The following is a 15,402-nucleotide window of genomic DNA, read 5'->3' as shown; positions in this document are numbered from 1 at the left end:
TATGCAATCGTAAAAAGCATCAAATGTTGATCTTGATCTTTGGTCATCCTTGTTTCTCTTCTTCTGAGCTATCAGCATCTTCACTTGACTTTAATAGATGTTAATGGAGATGTGTGGTTGAGTCTGAGTTTTGAAATCTGCAGTTGTGCATTCATCATCCCTTGACTTGTGGCACTTCTGTATGTGGTATTCAGGCATATTATCAGAATCACTCTTTACTTTGTTCTGATAAACTTCTCCTTCCACAAGTTGAACTTCGTAGTTTAGAGCTTTGGAATATTCAGGCTCCTCTGTTTCCGGTCAGCTTTCCCTTGCTGGAGTTGTTTCCTTTCGCTCCTTTGAGGCATTGGTACCTCATCAATGGCATCCTCTTTGGCAGCTGTTGGATTTGCCCTCATCCAGATATGGTCCTTTCCTCCTGAGCTCTCCAGAGCATCCACAGATAGACTCAATCACCTAGACCAATTGGACCTTGTATCACTGCTCTCTCACATGGCTCCTTTCTGGTTTCCTGCACAGATATCGCTTTGCACATGGCAATTATTTATTTCTTCATTAAAGTCCCTACTGTATTAGACATCTTTGCAAACCATTCCAAGAGGTTATGTGCAAGGTTATAGGTGAGATTATATGCCAGGTTTTATGCAAAGTTTCATGTGGTTTCTTGCAAGAGTCATGCTGTTTCTTGCAAGGTTTCTTTCATGGGTCGACCCAATAGCAGTTCATGCGATGCAATGTTAGATGCCTGTTTCTGTCAGTTTCCATGCCATCACTCACCAATGCACTTGTTAACACATTAATCCCATTAAGTTTATTATTTTCACATATTTCATTGAGCGTTGGTCTTGATGGATCATCTTCATCTCTTTCAGCTAATTCTGGTAATTGAGCATAATACAATTATTCTCTCTTTTGCTTTATTCACAAATTTTTCATACTCCTTTAGATGTTTTTATTTATTGATCACTTATTTACTTCATGAATACTTTATGAATTCAAACCCTTTATGAACTTATTTCTGAAGGCATTTAGAAATTTAGGAAGTACTTCTCTTGTCACAGATGTATTAACTATACCTGCTTCATAATCTGCTCCTGATGCTACCTCTAATCATCTACTCATTATAGTTTCTCAACTGTGCTTGTTTACAGAATAAATCTCTATCCATTCAGCACTAAAAACAGTCATCATATCTCACTGTTTGGAGCAATGGTCTCCAGTCAAGTCTTTTAATTGAACTAGATCTTTGTGAAGCTGTAGACAATTCAATCATCCACATATTGCGACAGTGTCTATCCTAAGATCTTCTCCCTTATTATAACCCTTTATGCATTCTGGTGTATACAGTATTTGCTAGTCATCAGCCTACATAAGTACAAACAAGTTTCTACCCTCCTCTGGTAGTTACCTAAAATTGACTCAATAGAAATCAAACCACTTAAAATATTCATCATCCAAAAGAACATATATTTACATACAATATTAACTTTAGCTGGAAAATCTTCTCCTATAGATTACTCTTAAATCATAACCTAACTCTTGTTTTGTCTTCATATGTAATTATTGTCTTTAAATTCCATCAAAAATTATTAGTCATTTATACATTTATTACTACTTTAAATTTCAATTTAAAAATAAATGTCTAGGACAGATTGCATATTACAGTATCTAGATGTTTCTATTAGTGCTCTTATATTTTTACACTTTTCAATAGAGTTTTATACCTATTTCAGCATTTAGTGGTTTTCTTTCTGGACAGATCTGCATCTAATCCATTTTAACCCTCACTGTGCTGGCTGATTTTATCTGCATCTCAGTCCTGTAATGACAATCATTTAGTTGGAATTTGACACTTCTTTCTTTGCTAATTTATTTTCTGATCTATATATTAATTCCTTTTTTGTCTTTGAGTTATTTTCTTTTGGCTCATAATTATTTCCTAAGGCATTCCCATTAAACTAGTTGTTTATACAATTTTGATGCACTTTTTTATCAGCTGACTAAAACTTACTGTATGCTTTGTAAATTTCTCTTTGCTCTGTTTTAATTATTATTCCTTAATATTTTTTTCTAATTATTCTTCACATATGTTTTCATGTGAAACAATATCTTTTTCTTAAACACTTTTCTCCTTTCTCCCAATTTGTTTTATAGTAATTTAGAACTGTTACTTTTTGACCTTACCATATCTTATGAATTTATTTCAATTGTTATTTCAATCTTCCCTTTAAATGTAAATCATTTTTCTAAATTTGAATCTCTTTCCAGTTTTCAATATCCAATCTTGATTTAGGCCATTCACAATAAGATTATGTTAAGATACTTTACTTAATTTTAATTTAAATACTTAGTTATATTCTTATTTATTCTCCAAATTATTAATTGCCTTATCAAAAGCTTTTTCTTTTTCTTTAGTTACCACCCTGCATTGTAATTTATCATTCTATGTTTAAGGAACTTTTATTAAGCCTAATGAAACTTAAACTCAAATTATTTACCATTCATCATAATATATAATTTCATCATTTAAAGTTTTCACCTTGAAATTACCTTATAACACTTTTTCTTACTTAAAAATTTGCATCATAATAATTTCTCTCAAATTGACAGGAGTCTGATTTGATACAAGAATGGGTAGCTACACTTTTGTTCTTAATTTCCTTCTGTAATGCTTTAACTGAATCTGGACTATAGAAGCTACTTTGAGATGGACTGTCAGACTATCCCCCCTCGCAACCTAAGACAACTAGTTCACAGATGGTGCTAGTCTTTTCTGTGGTGTCCTGAAATTCCTTCATATCAGGGCACAGTGTTTCCCCCTCTCTCTTTGGGCTGGCTTCTTTCTTTGACTCAGCTGATGTAAAGTTCTGGTGGAGCGTTTTTTCTCTTTGAACAGTTCATCAGTCTCTTGTTAGTGTCTCTTTTGAATGTCTCTGAACAAATGTAGCTTTTTCAGTCCTCAGTAAGTCTTGGGCAAAAAGTTCATGTCACAAGTGTCCACAGCCATTTTGCTCTTTGTGTTTTTTCACACACCTTTCCATTTGCCAGTGTACTCAGAGATGTCTGGTAGGTACGAGACTACAGTCCCCCAAAGTTCATCCCTATGTCCTCTTAATTAATATATATAGAATTTAGCTCATGACTCTTTTTTTCCCCATTTTTTCCTTCATCAAATAAAGACTCCTTTTATCCATTTCTTTTATTAATTAATTAATTTATTTATCTATTTTTATTTGCTGTTTAACAACTTATTTTTTCTAATTCTCAATCATTTTTATCAAATGTAAATATGCTTAATTTTCTATTTGTTAAATGTTCTTATAATTAATTTATTTGGCTTCAGATTGTGCTTCACTTATTTTTCCTAATTTATTCCAGTGCTTCCTCACTAGTTACATTACCTCTTACATTATTTTAATTTCTCTAACATTTCTGTTTTTAATTCACCAGCACTACATGGTGCTTACATCTGATATAACTGTTCAAAATCCTTACTGCAATAGCTTAGAGTTCATAGTACTATGTTAACTCTACATGTTTGTTTACTTTAAGCATTTTTCCTATCTGAAATGCAATTTTAAATTTTAAATTAATTTTTAGGTACATAAATTATTAACTATATAATTTTTGAACTCACTATGCTGTTCTTTCATTTCTCCTCAGTGTCTTTGCTTTACATCTGACTCACTGCTTTTACTACAAATAGCTGTTGGCTCAGATGACAGCCTGTAGCTGACTTTAAAACAGATAACAACAGTCAACTTAAACCACAACAATTTTTTATTGCACTTAAACATAATTTTATCTTTTAAAGCCAAATCTTGTTTTCTTCAAAATGTTACTGTTTTTTTTTTTTTTCTAATTTTTATTTTATCGCTTTAATATATATATTTTTAAATATCATCTCTTTATTCTATTAAACAATGTTTGGACTTCTTTTTTCTACATTTTCCTATGCTTCTTTTCCTTTTCAAAAGTTAACATTTTTATCTCTTAGCTTTTCCTAATTCATTTTCCTTTGGACTTATTTTCCTTAAACATTTGATCATTAACTCTTCAATAAATCCATATTCATTAAAGTTTTCTCTTCTAATTCTTTATTTACTCAAATCATTAACTTATCTATTTTTATTCATACTGATTTAGTAAATTTATTTCCCGATCAATATAACTATTAATCTCCATATGTAGATATTTCCATGCTTCAATTTTTTATTTCTTAATATTTATTAGTATAGCTTTCAGTTGCATTTTTAATAACACTTTTTATTTTTTTAATCTTATTCTATCATTAATATTTTTGTTATTTTATTTATCTTATTACATTACTTTATAATATTTCTATTTATTTAATACCTTATAATATATCTTTACTCTTTAGCTTCTATCTGTCCTGTGAAACTTTTGTTCTTAAAATAGACAGATTCTTACCACTCCTGAAGCAGACCTTCTTCCAGACTGTCGGCATGTCAGGAATTTCAGTCACCTCTCTGCCTAGTTCATACTTAAAAACACTTCAAACACACAGAGATTATTCAGAAAAATGTTTAACTAGTATATTCTTGTTTTTAGTTTGTGTCTTTCAAATGCAATATGATCTCAATTAATTTTATGAGGCTTAATCCTCCTCTGTATCACAATATCTTCCCTAAACTGCATCACTCTCTATCTTATTGTTCTTAAATCACACAACATATGCAGTCCTTCTTTTATATTATAATATAAAACGATAATTCTTTTAAACTCACTCTTATTGCAACCATACTTCTAAACACAATCATACTTCTCACTCATTCTAACCTATCTCTTACACTGTGTAACCTGAACCTCACCTCTATTCTAGTCTCTCTAGATCAAAGGTGATAGCTTCTAAGCACCCCAGCAACACAGACAAATACACAAATACTTACAATTACATACATACACCTCACTCCTCTTGAGTGACCTGTCCGAACAGCCTCTAACCTTAGAGCTATAACCACAGAATTCTCCACTACACTCCTCTTGAGTGACCTATTACTTCTGCTCCCGTCTTTACTGTCCTTCAGTAAAAATAGCATTTCACAGGATTTGTGCCTTTTTTCCCCCAGCCTCCTGAATAATAATATTTATTATTATTAAAACAGAACGGGTACTCCGAGGTCTTTGCGCGCTTCTCTCTACTTTATTAATCTGCTTCCTCTTAACTTAAAAATGCTCTATGCATATTCTTCATAATATTAAAAAATTTCCCAAACATGAGTAACAGTTACTAGTTAACGTTTATCCTATCCGTCAAGGCCCTCTTAGGAAAACACAGATCATTTGCATGCAAATTGTTATTTTCATCTGGTATTCAAAACCCCTTTGTTTTCCTTTCATATCTTTACTTTTTAGTTTTACTTGTAGTTCGTTATAGCTGGAGAAACAGTTCAAGTGACTTTTTACCGTTACAAGCAGGTCCTTGGTAGAAAAAACACAAACGTATAAGCTTAAAATTGCTTACCGTTTTTTATCGTGGCCACATATTTGTGTTTTTCCTCCAAGCCCCAGCATGTCCAGTGTCACCCGTTTGTCTCTTTCCAGCCCCACGTTGGGCGCCATTTGTCGTAAATTTTGACTTATCAATTAGAAATTATCAGACCAGAGGTTTTGAATATCAGAAAATAGACTTTATTCTCCATAATAAAGCCGAGAAAGAGCAGAGCAGACCCCAGAGCATTCTGAAGTCTCTCCTGGACACCTTCCAAAGTCTCTCCTGCTCCTTCTGAAGTCTCTCCTGCACCTTCTGAAGTATCTGTGTTTGTTACAATTTTTATACAGGATTATTTGACACACCCCTAAGTCTCTTTTTAACTCTTGACCATTTTTGAATAGGTTTCTAGTCTAAGGAGTCCTGCTATTCTTGGCTCTCAGCCCACTAGCTCATGTCAGCAGAGATGTTACAGGTCTATGTCAGCAAAGTATAGATGCAACTTATGCAAAAGGATTAAGTGTTTACATACATTGTCATGAAAGCATAATCACTTGATAATATGTTACTCATTCTAACTTCTGACACATATAGCTTCATAGAAGTATTTAACCTATATAATCAGTGCTTTACATATTCAGTTATTCTACACAATCAGTCACTCAGCCTTCTCCTAGTGTTGCTTCTGTGCAGGCACTCTCATCTTACACAGACATATCACTGTATTTTTAACACACGCTGGCATGTTTGCTGCAAACACTACATACATTTTGTGAAGAGAAAATTAACTGCTTTACACTTAGAAAATACTTCACACTGAGAGAATAGAAATCTTCAACAGCAGCATTTTGCTGACTGAAGGGTGGTTATGTAGTGTGTTTTATTTTTAATCATGGACAGATTCCCCGGCAACGACATGGAAATGGAGGGACTTGCAAGAAAGGATAAAGAAAATGGGCTGGATAATAGACGAAGAGATAAAGAAAATGGACTTGACAACAGACAAAGAGATAAATAAAATGAAGAGCCCGGCCAACGAAGAGGTGAGAAAAGTAAGGATAAGCAAGAGGTACAAAGAAGAGTATGCACAAAGGAAGCAACAGTAACTGTAGAAGTAGAAAATGTAAAAGATGCAAGAAGATTTGATATAACCAAAGCAGTCACGGAGCTGATTGGAGAAGGAAGAATGCTGGCGGTGAGACCCAAACAAACAAAGGGAGTATGAAGTAACAATGGAGACTGAAGATGACACCGAAATTTTAATAGACAATGGATTGACAATTAAAGGAGTGAAATCTGAAGTACGGAGGTTACAAAACAGAGACTATGTTGTTTCGTTCAAGCATCTGCCTGTTTACCTAGCAAATGAAGAAATTTTAAGCAAGGTAGAGAGATGGGGAGTTTTCCCCATATCTAAAATTAAAAGAAGATTGTATCCTGGCACAAACATAGAAGATGGAACAAGGTTTGTAAAAAACAGATTTCCGGAAGAGATGGTCTCCTTACCATACAGTACCAAAATCGAGACGGCGGAAGCGCCACAGCACTTTAGAGTCATGCACACCAATCAGGTAAAAACCTGTCGACTATGCATGAGCTCAGAAAATGTGATGAAGGAACGCCCAGAATTCAGGTGCTTCAAATGTGACGAAAGGGGACATTTCGCAAGGACCTATACAGCTGTGTCGGGCCCGGATTGTAAATTGGCCCTAATACCTGCAGGGAGCTTGTCACGCTGAGTTGGCTTTGTCCGCTCGATTGACCAACGCGTACGCCTTGTTTTATCCTTGCAGGCCTAACTTCGCTGGTGGAAGCACTTGTGGGGTTTCTGTAGTGTAGTGGTCATCACATTCGCCTAAAACGCGAAAGGTCCTCGGTACGAAATCGAGCAGAAACAGTGCTCTTCTTTTGGCGAGAAAATAATAGCATCCACTGCCGCATCAGCAATGATCGGCGACAGGCACCCAATCAAAAAGGGTTATCAGCTCGATTTGCCTGAAGGTTTCCGTAGTGTAGTGGTTATTATGTTCACCTCACACGCGAAAGGTCCCCAGTTTGAAAATGGGTGGAAACAACCTTTGGCTTTTATGACAATTGTCAAATCAGGCTTCTGTTGAGTACTGACGTTCACTGAAAACATTCTTTCTGCAGAGCGGTGTGAGGCTAGAAGTTTGAATTCAGCTCAGTGTTTACCGCCCCTCGTGGTGTCGCAAACTTGCGTAGAATCTGATTTCTTTTAGCTTTGTGTTGTGCATGAGCAGGTGGCCAGTGCGTTTGCTGGCCCTTCACGGTGCAGACCGTACAAGACAGCTCTATAAAAAAAGACTATAAATACTTGAAGCAGCACTGGCCTATTGGTTTCCGTAGTGTAGTGTTTATCATGTTTGCATTACACGCTAAAGGTCTCCTGTTCGAAACTGGGCGGAAGCATACAATTAGCGGACACTTTTGTCCAAAGCGACATACAATAGTGGAGGTATTCAACAAGACGAGGCAATGCATACGAAAAAGGGCTATTTATTCCAAGTAATTTGTTTGTGCTCAGAGAATTTAGTGCTGGAGTAGGAGTTTCGTTTTCTTTAGAGAGAGGGATATTCACCGGGGTTCGGGTGTACTCTGAAGAGATGGGTGTTAGCTGTCGTTTAAAGGACACCAGTGTATCCGTAATCCGAGTGGGAATGGGAAGGTGATTCCACCAGCGTAGAACATTGAATGAAAACATTGTGGAAAGTGACTTTCCGTCTCTCTGCGCTGGCACCACAAGACAGTGCTCTCACCCTAACCGGAGGCTCCTGTGGTTATCACGATGGCTTTACAAGCGGAGGGTCTCCTGTTAGCAACTGGGCAGAAACATTCAGATTTGCTTTTACGCACATTCTCAATTGGCTCTCTGCTCACTGGATGATCCACGATACAAGGGCATGGATCTGTCAAATGTCATGACTTGACGTTGTACGAGGATTTGACGAAAAAAATGCCCTGCAAACCTTAAAAAGCAACACCATCCCAGGACAATTCTTTTGATCCCCTTTCAGTGCACTTGCATTAAAGCCCACGTGATGCGGCACTTTGTCAGTGTTACTGTATCATTCGGACATGGGGGCAGAGAGTTGAAGAATTCAGCCTGAGCGCACTGCCACAGGCTCGGTTTGTCAGAAGTGGGATTCGAACCCACGCCTCCAGGGGAGACTGCGACCTGAACGCAGCGCCTTAGACCGCTCGGCCATCCTGACATGCAAGCTTGGCAGGAGCTGTCTCCTGGGAGCCACACCGCAGTACCGTGACATGGAATCTGGTGCTTCACAGCTTGCCCAGCTCCGGCTGTCCAGCTCATTGGCGCTGCAGGCAGCTAATCTGTGCTCGCCTCCTGGGGCTGCGCCTAGTTTCAATAGCCAACACTTGACAGCTGTCATTGCTTACGGCCACACCACCCTGAGGGGGCTATAGAGCAAACAGGAAGTGAGTTGGCAGCAGTAAGGAGAGAAAGGCTCTCCCCATTTTGTTTGTCTACCTTTTTGTTTATTGACCTTGAGTGTTTTTGTTTGTTTGTTTTCTTTTTGTCTTTAAAAACCACCTAACAGCAGCATTTTGCTGACTGAAGGGTGGTTATGTAGGCCCCGTTTACACTAATGCGTTTTAGTTTGAAAACGCATAAGTTTTGCTACGGTTACGCCATCCGTCCACACTACGCCGGAGTTCTCGAGCGCCGAAAACGGAGCGTTTCGAAAACACTGGAGAGGCCGTTTTCATTCTAAAACGCTGCTGCTCCGTCTCAGTGTGGATGGGGAAAGACGGAGACATCTGAAAACGGAGGCGGGGCTGCAGACATTCGCCTCTCTGATTGGGGCTTTTCCTCAATATTAAGTAGCCCACACACAGTTCAGTCCTGATACTTCTCCGTGTAAGTTCAGACTTCGCAAGTTTGATCAAGGCTGCATCTCTTCTTCTCAGTTTGATATGGAAAACATACCGAGGACACGCGTCAATCTTCACAGGGAACAGTGTACTTTATAACTTCATTCACATCACCTTGGCTACGTTGTTTCACTTTCTCAACAATAAAATGTAAACATGATATAAGGAACTGCCTATTTTTATTTTAATATTAACAACTAAACAGACAGCAGAAATGTTGAAGCGTCGTGCTGCATGAGCGTCATCTTCACTGTGTGCATATTTATAACAAAACGGAGCCGATAACAACTGCCTCCTTTCAATTTCAGTTAAAATACGAAACATACCCTCTCTTTTGCTGAATATCAGTTTTAATAATCGATAATGGCCATTATAAAAGTATAACATACAATAAGTTTATACATTATAGGAAATAAAGGCAAGCGATCAGTCAATATACAGAATGTAGGCTACGTGCTTACATTAATCATTAACTTATCTTTGCGCTCAGCCAAAACACGTTACCTGAGAACAAGTAATAGATTCCAATGACCAAAGTCAGGGAATATGTCGTTAGATAAAGACAACAAGATGAATGAAATATCACTATTAATAAATATAGTGAGATTAGATCCAGCGGGAGATGCTTCATGAAAAGTCCGACTAGCAGAGCTCTCATCTGGGTAGATGGGCTCCAGCGATTGCCAAAGTGTGTGTGTGTGGTCACGTGATGTGCGTTTTCAGCGTTTTGGTGTGGACGGAGAGCAGTTCAGAAACGCTGGGTAAAACGCGAGTGTGGACGCGGATCGTTTTCATTCTAAAACGCCGTTTTAAAACTAAAACGCACTAGTGTAAACGGGGCCGTAGTGTGTTTTATTTTTAATCATGGACAGATTCCCCGGCAATGACATGGAAATGGAGGGACTTGCAAGAAAGGATAAAGAAAATTGGCTGGATTATAGACGAAGAGGTAAAGAAAATGGACTTGACAACAGACAAAGAGATAAATAAAATGAAGAGCCCGGCCAACGAAGAGGTGAGAAAGGTATATATAAAAAAATTTCAATAATTTTATAAAATTTATAAAATTTATAAAATTTATAAAATTTTAATAAATTTGAAAGTTTCAATAGCCAACACTTGACAGCTGTCATTGCTTACGGCCACACCACCCTGAGGGGGCTATAGAGCAAACAGGAAGTGAGTTGGCAGCAGTAAGGAGAGAAAGGCTCTCCCCATTTTGTTTGTCTACCTTTTTGTTTATTGACCTTGAGTGTTTTTGTTTGTTTGTTTTCTTTTTGTCTTTAAAAACCACCTAACAGCAGCATTTTGCTGACTGAAGGGTGGTTATGTAGTGTGTTTTATTTTTAATCATGGACAGATTCCCCGGCAACGACATGGAAATGAAGGGACTTGCAAGAAAGGATAAAGAAAATGGGCTGGATAATAGACGAAGAGGTAAAGAAAATGGACTTGACAACAGACAAAGAGATAAATAAAATGAAGAGCCCGGCCAACGAAGAGGTGAGAAAGGTAAGGATAAGCAAGAGGTACAAAGAAGAGTATGCACAAAGGAAGCAACAGTAACTGTAGAAGTAGAAAATGTAAAAGATGCAAGAAGATTCGATATAACCAAAGCAGTCACGGAGCTGATTGGAGAAGGAAGAATGCTGGCGGTGAGACCCAAACAAACCAAGGGAGTATGAAGTAACAATGGAGACTGAAGATGACACCGAAATTTTAATAGACAATGGATTGACAATTAAAGGAGTGAAATCTGAAGTACGGAGGTTACAAAACAGAGACTATGTTGTTTCGTTCAAGCATCTGCCTGTTTACCTAGCAAATGAAGAAATTTTAAGCAAGCTAGAGAGATAGGGCAGTTTTCCCCATATCTAAAATTAAAAGAAGATTGTATCCTGGCACAAACATAGAAGATGGAACAAGGTTTGTAAAAAACAGATTTCCGGAAGAGATGGTCTCCTTACCATACAGTACCAAAATCGAGACGGCGGAAGCGCCACAGCACTTTAGAGTCATGCACACCAATCAGGTCAAAACCTGTCGACTATGCATGAGCTCAGAAAATGTGATGAAGGAACGCCCAGAATTCAGGTGCTTCAAATGTGACGAAAGGGGACATTTCGCAAGGACCTGTACAGCTGTGTCGGGCCCGGATTGTAAATTGGCCCTAATACCTGCAGGGAGCTTGTCACGCTGAGTTGGCTTTGTCCGCTCGATTGACCAACGCGTACGCCTTGTTTTATCCTTGCAGGCCTAACTTCGCTGGTGAAAGCACTTGTGGGGTTTCTGTAGTGTAGTGGTCATCACGTTCGCCTAACACGCGAAAGGTCCTCGGTTCGAAACCGAGCAGAAACAGTGCTCTTCTTTTGGCGAGAAAATAATAGCATCCACTGCCGCACCAGCAATGATCGTCGACAGGCACCCAATCAAAAAGGGTTATCAGCTCAATTTGCCTGAAGGTTTCCGTAGTGTAGTGGTTATCACATTCGCCTCACACGCGAAAGGTCCCCAGTTCGAAACTGGGCGGAAACAACCTCTGGCTTTTATGACAATTGTCAAATCAGGCTTCTGTTGAGTACTGACGTTCACTGAAAACATTCTTTTTGCAGAGCGGTGTGAGGCTAGAAGTTTGAATTCAGCTCAGTGTTTACCGCCCCTCGCGGTGTCGCAAACTTGCGTAGAATCTGATTTCTTTTAGCTTTGTGTTGTGCATGAGCAGGTGGCCAGTGCGTTTGCTGGCCCTTCACGGTGCAGACCGTACAAGACAGCTCTATAAAAAAAAGACTATAAATACTTGAAGCAGCACTGGCCTATTGGTTTCCGTAGTGTAGTGTTTATCATGTTTGCATTACACGCTAAAGGTCTCCTGTTCGAAACTGGGCGGAAGCATACAATTAGCGGACACTTTTGTCCAAAGCGACATACAATAGTGGAGGTATTCAACAAGACAAGGCAATGCATACGAAAAAGGGCTATTTATTCCAAGTAATTTGTTTGTGCTCAGAGAATTTAGTGCTGGAGTAGGAGTTTCGTTTTCTTTAGAGAGAGGGATATTCACCGGGGTTCGGGTGTACTCTGAAGAGATGGGTGTTAGCTGTCGTTTGAAGGACACCAGTGTATCCGTAATCCGACTGGGAATGGGAAAGTGATTCCACCAGCGTAGAACATTGAATGAAAACATTGTGGAAAGTGACTTTCCGTCTCTCTGCGCTGGCACCACAAGACAGTGCTCTCACCCTAACCGGAGGCTCCTGTGGTTATCACGATGGCTTTACAAGCGGAGGGTCTCCTGTTAGCAACTGGGCGGAAACATTCAGATTTGCTTTTACGCACATTCTCAATTGGCTCTCTGCTCACTGGATGATCCACGATACAAGGGCATGGATCTGTCAAATGTCATGACTTGACGTTGTACGAGGATTTGACGAAAAAAATGCCCTGCAAACCTTAAAAAGCAACACTATCCCAGGACAATTCTTTTGATCCCCTTTCAGTGCACTTGCATAAAAGCCCGCGTGATGCGGCACTTTGTCAGTGTTACTGTATCATTCGGACATGGGGGCAGAGAGTTAAAGAATTCAGCCTGAGCGCACTGCCGCAGGCTCGGTTTGTCAGAAGTGGGATTCGAACCCACGCCTCCAGGGGAGACTGCGACCTGAACGCAGCGCCTTAGACCGCTCGGCCATCCTGACATGCAAGCTTGGCAGGAGCTGTCTCCTGGGAGCCACACCGCAGTACATGGAATCTGGTGCTTCACAGCTTGCCCAGCTCCGTCTGTTCTCACTCATTGGCGCTGCAGGCAGCTAATCTGTGCTCGCCTCCTGGGGCTGTGCCTAGTTTCAATAGCCAACACTTGACAGCTGTCATTGCTTACGGCCACACCACCCTGAGGGGGCTATAGAGCAAACAGGAAGTGAGTTGGCAGCAGTAAGGAGAGAAAGGCTCTCCCCATTTTGTTTGTCTACCTTTTTGTTTATTGACCTTGAGTGTTTTTGTTTGTTTGTTTTCTTTTTGTCTTTAAAAACCACCTAACAGCAGCATTTTGCTGACTGAAGGGTGGTTATGTAGTGTGTTTTATTTTTAATCATGGACAGATTCCCCGGCAACGACATGGAAATGAAGGGACTTGCAAGAAAGGATAAAGAAAATGGGCTGGATAATAGACGAAGAGGTAAAGAAAATGGACTTGACAACAGACAAAGAGATAAATAAAATGAAGAGCCCGGCCAACGAAGAGGTGAGAAAGGTAAGGATAAGCAAGAGGTACAAAGAAGAGTATGCACAAAGGAAGCAACAGTAACTGTAGAAGTAGAAAATGTAAAAGATGCAAGAAGATTCGATATAACCAAAGCAGTCACGGAGCTGATTGGAGAAGGAAGAATGCTGGCGGTGAGACCCAAACAAACCAAGGGAGTATGAAGTAACAATGGAGACTGAAGATGACACCGAAATTTTAATAGACAATGGATTGACAATTAAAGGAGTGAAATCTGAAGTACGGAGGTTACAAAACAGAGACTATGTTGTTTCGTTCAAGCATCTGCCTGTTTACCTAGCAAATGAAGAAATTTTAAGCAAGCTAGAGAGATAGGGCAGTTTTCCCCATATCTAAAACTAAAAGAAGATTGTATCCTGGCACAAACATAGAAGATGGAACAAGGTTTGTAAAAAACAGATTTCCGGAAGAGATGGTCTCCTTACCATACAGTACCAAAATCGAGACGGCGGAAGCGCCACAGCACTTTAGAGTCATGCACACCAATCAGGTCAAAACCTGTCGACTATGCATGAGCTCAGAAAATGTGATGAAATAACGCCCAGAATTCAGGTGCTTCAAATGTGACGAAAGGGGACATTTCGCAAGGACCTGTACAGCTGTGTCGGGCCCGGATTGTAAATTGGCCCTAATACCTGCAGGGAGCTTGTCACGCTGAGTTGGCTTTGTCCGCTCGATTGACCAACGCGTACGCCTTGTTTTATCCTTGCAGGCCTAACTTCGCTGGTGAAAGCACTTGTGGGGTTTCTGTAGTGTAGTGGTCATCACGTTCGCCTAACACGCGAAAGGTCCTCGGTTCGAAACCGAGCAAAAACAGTGCTCTTCTTTTGGCGAGAAAATAATAGCATCCACTGCCGCACCAGCAATGATCGTCGACAGGCACCCAATCAAAAAGGGTTATCAGCTCGATTTGCCTGAAGGTTTCCGTAGTGTAGTGGTTATCACGTTCGCCTCACACGCGAAAGGTCCCCAGTTCGAAACTGGGCGGAAACAACCTCTGGCTTTTATGACAATTGTCAAATCAGGCTTCTGTTGAGTACTGACGTTCACTGAAAACATTCTTTCTGCAGAGCGGTGTGAGGCTAGAAGTTTGAATTCAGCTCAGTGTTTACCGCCCCTCGCGGTGTCGCAAACTTGCGTAGAATCTGATTTCTTTTAGCTTTGTGTTGTGCATGAGCAGGTGGCCAGTGCGTTTGCTGGCCCTTCACGGTGCAGACCGTACAAGACAGCTCTATAAAAAAAAAGACTATAAATACTTGAAGCAGCACTGGCCTATTGGTTTCCGTAGTGTAGTGTTTATCATGTTTGCATTACACGCTAAAGGTCTCCTGTTCGAAACTGGGCGGAAGCATACAATTAGCGGACACTTTTGTCCAAAGCGACATACAATAGTGGAGGTATTCAACAAGACGAGGCAATGCATACGAAAAAGGGCTATTTATTCCAAGTAATTTGTTTGTGCTCAGAGAATTTAGTGCTGGAGTAGGAGTTTCGTTTTCTTTAGAGAGAGGGATATTCACCGGGGTTCGGGTGTACTCTGAAGAGATGGGTGTTAGCTGTCGTTTGAAGGACACCAGTGTATCCGTAATCCGAGTGGGAATGGGAAGGTGATTCCACCAGCGTAGAACATTGAATGAAAACATTGTGGAAAGTGACTTTCCGTCTCTCTGCGCTGGCACCACAAGACAGTGCTCTCACCCTAACCGGAGGCTCCTGTGGTTATCACGATGGCTTTACAAGCGGAGGGTCTCCTGTT

General features: G+C 39.8%; 1 protein-coding gene and 7 non-coding genes across 9 annotated transcripts in view; 5 read left to right on the top strand and 3 right to left on the bottom strand.

The window, feature by feature from the left end:
* LOC137491103 (uncharacterized) overlaps window positions 1-15,402 on the bottom strand; it is a 1,183,352-nt gene that overhangs the window by 635,655 nt on the left and 532,295 nt on the right. The window lies entirely within an intron of this gene.
* trnav-aac (transfer RNA valine (anticodon AAC)) lies at window positions 7,277-7,349 on the top strand. The gene has a single exon. It is a non-coding gene; the product is annotated as a tRNA-Phe (tRNA).
* On the bottom strand, window positions 8,603-8,685 carry trnal-cag (transfer RNA leucine (anticodon CAG)). Its single transcript has one exon. It is a non-coding gene; the product is annotated as a tRNA-Leu (tRNA).
* Window positions 11,653-11,725, top strand: trnav-aac (transfer RNA valine (anticodon AAC)). The gene has a single exon. It is a non-coding gene; the product is annotated as a tRNA-Val (tRNA).
* On the top strand, window positions 11,830-11,902 carry trnav-cac (transfer RNA valine (anticodon CAC)). The gene has a single exon. It is a non-coding gene; the product is annotated as a tRNA-Val (tRNA).
* trnal-cag (transfer RNA leucine (anticodon CAG)) lies at window positions 12,980-13,062 on the bottom strand. The gene has a single exon. It is a non-coding gene; the product is annotated as a tRNA-Leu (tRNA).
* trnav-aac (transfer RNA valine (anticodon AAC)) lies at window positions 14,390-14,462 on the top strand. Its single transcript has one exon. It is a non-coding gene; the product is annotated as a tRNA-Val (tRNA).
* Window positions 14,567-14,639, top strand: trnav-cac (transfer RNA valine (anticodon CAC)). The gene has a single exon. It is a non-coding gene; the product is annotated as a tRNA-Val (tRNA).

The sequence above is a fragment of the Danio rerio genome, chromosome 4, assembly GCF_049306965.1.
Source record: "Danio rerio strain Tuebingen ecotype United States chromosome 4, GRCz12tu, whole genome shotgun sequence".
In the NCBI taxonomy this organism is placed as follows: domain Eukaryota; kingdom Metazoa; phylum Chordata; class Actinopteri; order Cypriniformes; family Danionidae; genus Danio; species Danio rerio.
The sequence above is the reverse complement of the archived record's forward strand: the minus strand, read 5'-3'. Positions and strand labels throughout refer to the sequence as shown.